Below are 7,377 nucleotides of genomic sequence, written 5' to 3' on the forward strand. Positions count from 1 at the left end.
GTAAGATCTAACATCAATACCACATCATTAGGGGTCATTTAGGAGTGACAAATTAGAGAGATGTGGCGTTGTTGTTTATTGAGATTTACATTTGTGGTGATGTGTAATTGAATTTATTTTAAAAAATAATAATTTATACACAAAATCTTTCAATTTATAATGATGTCAATATATGTATTTAAGAAATATAATATATAATTTAATTTAATTATGGATCGTTTTAAATTTTTTTGGGTAAATTACATTAACACCCCCTGAGATTTCTCTTTAATACAAATTTCTCCCTCGCGTTTGAAAAATTACATTCACCTCCCTGAGTTTTGTAATCTCATTACAAATTACTCTCTGGATTGTTGATGTCATACCCTAAAATTTTCTAAATGACCATTTTGTCCTTTTCACTGCCATTTCTTTTTCCTATCATCATGACTACATTTTACAACTTTCTATCATTAAATTCTATCTGAAAATATTCTTATTGAGTGATGATATACAAACATAAATTTTCAAACATAATAATATAGCTTAATGATATAGTTTAAAATTTTCAAACACAATGATATAGCTTAATGGTGACATTTTACTTTAAAATAAAACACACCATAAACTTGATTTATATTTACAACAACATCACTATCATAATATTTTTTGAATAAATTTTTATATATGAAAAGAATTTTTCATTTTTATTTCCACCATCATTTTTCTTTCTTGTCTATTCATTCACATTTATTATAGTATTATCAAACACTGTCATTTACATTTATTATAGTATTACTTAATTTTTGTATTTTTTTGTATTTGGTGAATTTAAAAAAAAAAAATCACAAAATATTATACTTCTTAAGTATATCTAGATGATTAGGTGTATCTAAAAAATTAAAATAAAAAAATTACTTAAAATATTAGAAAATTTTAGTAAAAATAAAAGGGTAAAGCACCATTAAATCCCAAATCAAGATATCTCGAACCATTTAGTCCTACCTTTCATTTTGTAGACTGAGAGGTCCCGTTTCAATGTTAAAGTTATTGTAGCCCTCAATTTCAGCACGTGAGTTACCAATTGGAAGGGTATTTGTGGGTTTTTCGTGATATGGAATTTACAAAAATGGGCAAAACCATATTATAGTGTTTTTTGATTTCCCTCTTGTGCAATGTTAACGGAAAATTCAAAATGGAAAGTTTTTTTTATTTCGATTCCAATGTTACATCGATGATCCTGTTTATGATTTCGTTAATGTGATGTTGTTTTGGGTAATATTAATGTTAATTTCCCACTCGTCATTCCCAAAAATAACATTCGTTTTTCCCAAACCCTAGAAAGCCGATAAACCCCTTTTCTATTGTATATTTCAATAGTCGTTTCAGATCGTTGAGCAAGACGTTTTATACTACCATTAACGGTGAAGACAACAATATTTATGGCATCACAAACGGTGTTTATTGTTTGCTCGAATGATGATAGGTATGTATTCAATGATGTTAGGTTGGTCTATGTTTTTTTTTTATTAATGTTCGAATGTGTGATTTGTGCTTGATTGCATAGCCTATTTCCGTGCGATTGTGGTATTGAGTAATGTTAGGTAGTCGATTAAATGGTGGTGTGTGTAATGATAGTGTGGGAATCTAATGTATATAGGGTATGTGGTGTGGTGGACATTATCATGATCGTAATGGTAACGTGGGGATGCAATGTAACTATATGTATTAGTGTGAGTAATCCATTGAGGATAATCTGTAATTAGGGTAGTTGAGACATGGTGTTTGTGATGTGTGAGTTGGTTGAGTTGATTTTGAGGTTTTTGTTCAAAATGTGGTTTAGGGTCCTTAACATGTGTTTGTAGTTGAGTTAGGTGTTTTGGTGTTATCTCTTTTACTAGTATATGTGTGATGTTAGTGAGCACAAAGGTTAGTAAATCGAAAAAGTTATCACATGTCGTTCTGTGTTCATTATGCTTGACTGTGTTATATCGATTGTGGTTCCATACGGTTTATGAACCCTTGTTTTTGGATTGCGTCTAATACATAGTTGTTATTAACGTTACGACAATGATAGTAGAGCATGTTTGAATATACATTGTTATATATGTTCACATCTTATTTAAGTGTTAAGTTACCTCGACAATTGAGGAATTGTGGAGGTGAGTTTCAATGTGACTGTCGATGTGTGATGGTACGTACAATGTTTTGTAGGTCTATGTTCTGATGTGGTCAGTGTTCTGATTTGAATTGTGGATTGGTCGGTATGCTTGGCGCTGCTGTTTTTTTTTTTTTTTGGTTGTTGCTAAGTCTATGCGTGGAATCTTCTTTTGTACAACAATGTAGTAATGTGGTAATGATTATGGTAATGTGAATGAAAATGATAACAAAGCATGTTTGAATCTACATTATTATAGATGTCCGCTTCCTAATTACTCATTAAAATACGTAGCTATTTTGGATTTTTTGTGGGAGATGAACTTGATGTGGTTGTAGTTGTCTGAATGGAAGTACAATGTGCAGTGTTAAGTTGTTAGTTGGTTGCGTTGGCATGGTGTGTTTTGGTTGGGCAAATAATTAATGACATCGTCCTTATTGTGCGGGGCGTAGTTGTGTGTTTGTTATGACTGTTAATAATCATTGTAGTAGGTCATGTTTGAATGTATTTTGTTGTACACATTCGGCTACTATATAATTATAATGTTACGTTGTAGGGTGGTGAATGATTTGTCATCGTTTGGTTGTGAGCACAATGGTTTGCGTCACTATATTAGTGTTATTGCGTTGGTAGTTTATTTTCAATAGGTAATTAGTTAATGATATTCGTATACGGACGTCGCTTTGTCATCGTTTGAGTTGTGGGCACAGATGTGTTGAATTATATTGTTTGAGGCTGGTGGTTGTGTTAAATTGTAGATTTTTTGTTTCTGTTTTTGTTTACTAATGTGATATTGTTGATTGTGTTTTAGGTAATGTTGGAACAATTTTCTGTGTAAAATAAATAACTTGAAACTAAATCAAACAAATAAAAATAAATTACTTACAGAATTTATTTTACCGAAATGAACAAGTACAAAAATAGATCAAGTCAAGTGTGTGACACTCTGTCCTTAAGACAGATTTGCCCTGCTTCAGTGCTTACGAATAAATGGCGTCTATCTCATAGGATACAATGATCTACACAAATTGTAGTAACACTCCAAATAATTTGTACGGCGAACCAAACCTGTGTTCTTATACTCTCAGAATTTTTCTTAAAAACTAATATGAAGAATAATAATGCAAAAGAGCTAAAATTCAGAGCAACAAGTGCATTTTTCTAGTGAACAAACTGCTGGAATGTTGTAGTATTTATAGGCAAATAGGTGACCTATAGATCTATCCGAACAGATACAATTTTGAATTGAACAGGTGCAATTCAAATTTGAACAGATAACTGCTGGGTAGTTTTAATCTATTGAAAATGCTGCCAGTTTTAATTTGTTGGAAAGAACTGAATCTGTCCAGTGAAAAACAGGTTGAAAACTGTCTAGATTGGTTTTAAAAAAGACACATGGGTTAGGAGCAAAAAATTTGAATTCAAATTGATGTAAAATTCAAATTTTCCTTGTAAGAATTTTTGAAAAAATTCAAATAAGTTTTGTCCAAAAAATTAAAGTTAGAACCAAACGGACCCACAACCCACACCTGCACCCTGCACGGTTCGACCGACCGGTCGGACGGACGGACGGCGGCGGCTGTGGCGCTCGTGCGTGTGTGGTGGTTTAAGCCAAGGTTCACTTTGTCCATAACTCCTCCCTTCTACAAACTTGGGATGCCCCTTGGAGCCCAATCTAAGTGTTGTCATCTAGAGCTTAAATACAAACACAAGCTCTCTTAAAGTTTCAATGTGGGGCAAGTCTTACAAGGAAACCCACATTTTATTTTTTAATTGTCCATTCCACGAACCCGAAAACGACGTCAACTTCCCATTCACTCATAAATGGTTTTAACGAACCGTCTTCACCGAGTGATTTGCCATGCGGCAAGGAACACATCACCTCTTTGGACACACCTCAAAAAACGCGTGAGACCCACTCAAATTTGGGCTCAAAGTTGGCCCAAAATAAGCCTATAAAAATCATAATTCCAACAATCTCCCACATGAATGAAATTTGACAGAGAGAAAATGCAACAACATGATCTAATTACATAGAGTGCAGAAATTGGAAATATTTTGCAAAGAATAGGTAGCTTTTGGCTTTGAACCTTTTCTTGTGAGACACTATCGGATTTACTAGCTAACCAGTGAATATGATGTCTTCAACTGTTCAGCCATTTGTATAAACCAAGACAATAGAACTCACACAGCATATTACCAGACACAGTTTAGTTCTTACTATTGTGTTCATTTTGGCCCTAAATAACCTGGTCTTTCATGAGTGTTCTAAAGAATTATAGCCCTTCATAGATCTTGTAGAACCGGCCCAGTTCACACTCATATAAGTGATTCTAATGAAGAGTATCCTGCCATACTCTACTAGGTATTCCTAGATATAAGAATCATTAAATATATTACTTAACCTAAAACGCTGCAGACATCATTATTTCATCATAGAAATGGGTAGGAGTTTGACTTCCTAGTGATCCTTATGAGTCATACATAACTCGGTTGTCCATTTGAACCTAGATCTTAGGATCTCCAGTCAACTAGGTTGTGTTTCCGTTGTAGTAACTTTTATTTAATAGGCTTGAGTCCCATTCCTATCACGACCCAAACCCGCCTCTATAGGTTTAGCGTCGTAACCGGCCAGTAATCCTTGGATTACCAAAGGCCTCTTAACATAATAATATATAATTAGGGGCTGCGGAAGCAAATACATAAAATATACAGAGTCTATTGAGCTATGAAGACATACATGGGACAGATAATATTAAACTTTTATAAATATACGAGTGACGTCAAAAGATACAGTATTTATACGTCACTCCATATACATAAAAATAGAGAAACTTGTTTATGGAGTAAGAGAAACAAAGTCTTATACATTCATAACAACACAGTCACTAGACTTGACTTGGTTCGGAAACTCTTTGGGAGGTGCAAAGGTTGGCTGACAAAAACTGAGACGCTAGGTCCTCAACTCTAAGCCTGGTCATGTGCCTGATCACCTACATACATAATATAAATAGTGAGCCGGAGCCTAGTGAATAATAACAGAGTAAAGGGTTAAATGAATGATGTCCCATGACTAAGCTAGTTCACATTCGTATTCTTCTTCAATAAATATACATAATTTAGAATTCATGCTTGATCATACATGGTTTATCCGTTAACGCTAACAGATCATATACAAAGCATCATAGATTATACTTGTTAGTTCCATAGAGGAACCCCCAGCCGGGTACAGATAGCATACTTGGATCATAGCATAATACCACAAACATTTGTTAGAGTTGGACAATCATTCATAATATAAAACATGGCATTTCATAGAACAAATCTTATTTCATATACAGAAAATAATTTAACTCAAACATAGCTTTACTAAGTTATTACTTACAGATAACAGATGGCTCCAAGTAACGGACAGAGTAGGCAATTCAGATATCTTGTGGCACGTAACCTACACATATACAAAATGAATACGTACTGAATTACACACCCGGAATCATTAACTTAGTTCTTTCTTGTCTTGGTGTGTTTCTACTTCTTTATCCTCATTATGGTGTCTTAATCTTGGCCTAGGAAAGCCTAAGATGAAAAAAGAATGCAAAAATGCACTTGAAAACATTTAACAAAAAGTGTTGAAAACAAGGTCCTCGCTCGAGTGACTTCCTATGCTCGAGCGGACATGTAAAATGTGAATGGTTGCTCGAGTGCAAGATCTGTCGCTCGAGCGGCCTGTAAACTTTTGCAAAAATGCTGGTTGCTTGATTTTTCCATTCGACGCTCGCTCGAACGCAACTTTTGTCGTTCGAGCGTGCTGCAAAACATAAGAACTTTTGGAAGCTTACATTTCATGCTTGAGCAGACTTCTGGTCGCTCGAGCATAAGTTCACCCTCTCAGAGTGGTCGCTCGAGCGTGGATTCCTACGCTCGAGCGTAGGAACAGAATTTTGGAATTTCCATAATTGCTTCCAAGTTGCAAATTTTGATTTCAACACTTCAAAACTCATCATTTGGACCAATAACTTGAGGAAACTTGTCTAAACTTGTCTAAACTTGAAAAACATTGAGAATTAAAGGTCATTTCATGAAATCAAGGTCCATAAGCTTGACGGTTGAGCAAAATTCAAACTTGAATTGTGAAAACACGACATGAATATGACATGCATGGAGCGATTTGAGCTTCAAGTTTCCAAATCATGAGCAAATGAGATGTTTGGGTCAAAGACATGTTGAGTTCCTTGAACAAAACCCAAGTATAGACATGCATGTGGAGATTCTTGAAAATCAACTTTTCAACTTATGAGAATTATGCATGCATGCATGATATACTCCCAAAATCAACTATCTAAGCTTAATTCTTGCCTTCCTATAGGATTTCTTTTGAATTCATGAGTTGGCCAACTTAATTATATTATCAAAAGCTTGAGTTCTCACCTACACTTCTCAATTGAGCTTCAAGTAAACCAATTCTTGAGTAGTCAAGCTAATCCTCCCTAGTTCTCTTCAATTCTCAAGCAATTCCCACTTTGGTTGAATCCAAGTCTACCTCCCTCTCACTCTCTCTCACGTTTGTGTGTGTGAGTAAACTCAAAAATGTGTTGAAAATGAAAGAAAGAGATGAGTGGAGCATGTAAGGAGTCTTACATAGGCTTGCTTGGTGGTAATTAATTAAAGTTAATCAAATAAGCATTAAATTAATCTAATTTAATCGTTCTGAATCGAATTTTAATTAAACCTACCATAAAATTTGAAAAATTCTAATTAACTCAAAAATCAAGTCAATTTCTGAATCGGATGCCGATAAGGCCTTTAATTCACAAACCGAAACGAAAACATGAACAGATCTTCTTACGTTAAACACATATAAACACAAATAATGCAATGCACATATAATTAACTCAGAATTTCATCTTAATTACTTGTTAGGCATACTTAAGTATGGATTAACGTTAATCATGGGTCGGGGTTGTTATAATTCCCCTCAATAAATTTTCATCTAACTCTCTTGCTAACCCTTTGGTTAGTGGATCCACTATGTTATTTTTAGACTTCACATATTCAATGGAAATAATTCCATTAGAGAGTAGTTGTCTTACGGTGTTATGTCGACGACGAATGTGTCGTGACTTACTGTTATGTATATGACTCTGTGCTCTACCTATTACTGATTGACTATCATAATGTATACATATAGCAGACACCGGTTTTAGCCACATTGGAATATCTTCAAGGAAGTGGCGAAGCCA

This window comes from Camellia sinensis, chromosome 15 (assembly GCF_055761805.1).
Source record: "Camellia sinensis isolate YWXY chromosome 15, ASM5576180v1, whole genome shotgun sequence".
Lineage (NCBI taxonomy): Eukaryota > Viridiplantae > Streptophyta > Magnoliopsida > Ericales > Theaceae > Camellia > Camellia sinensis.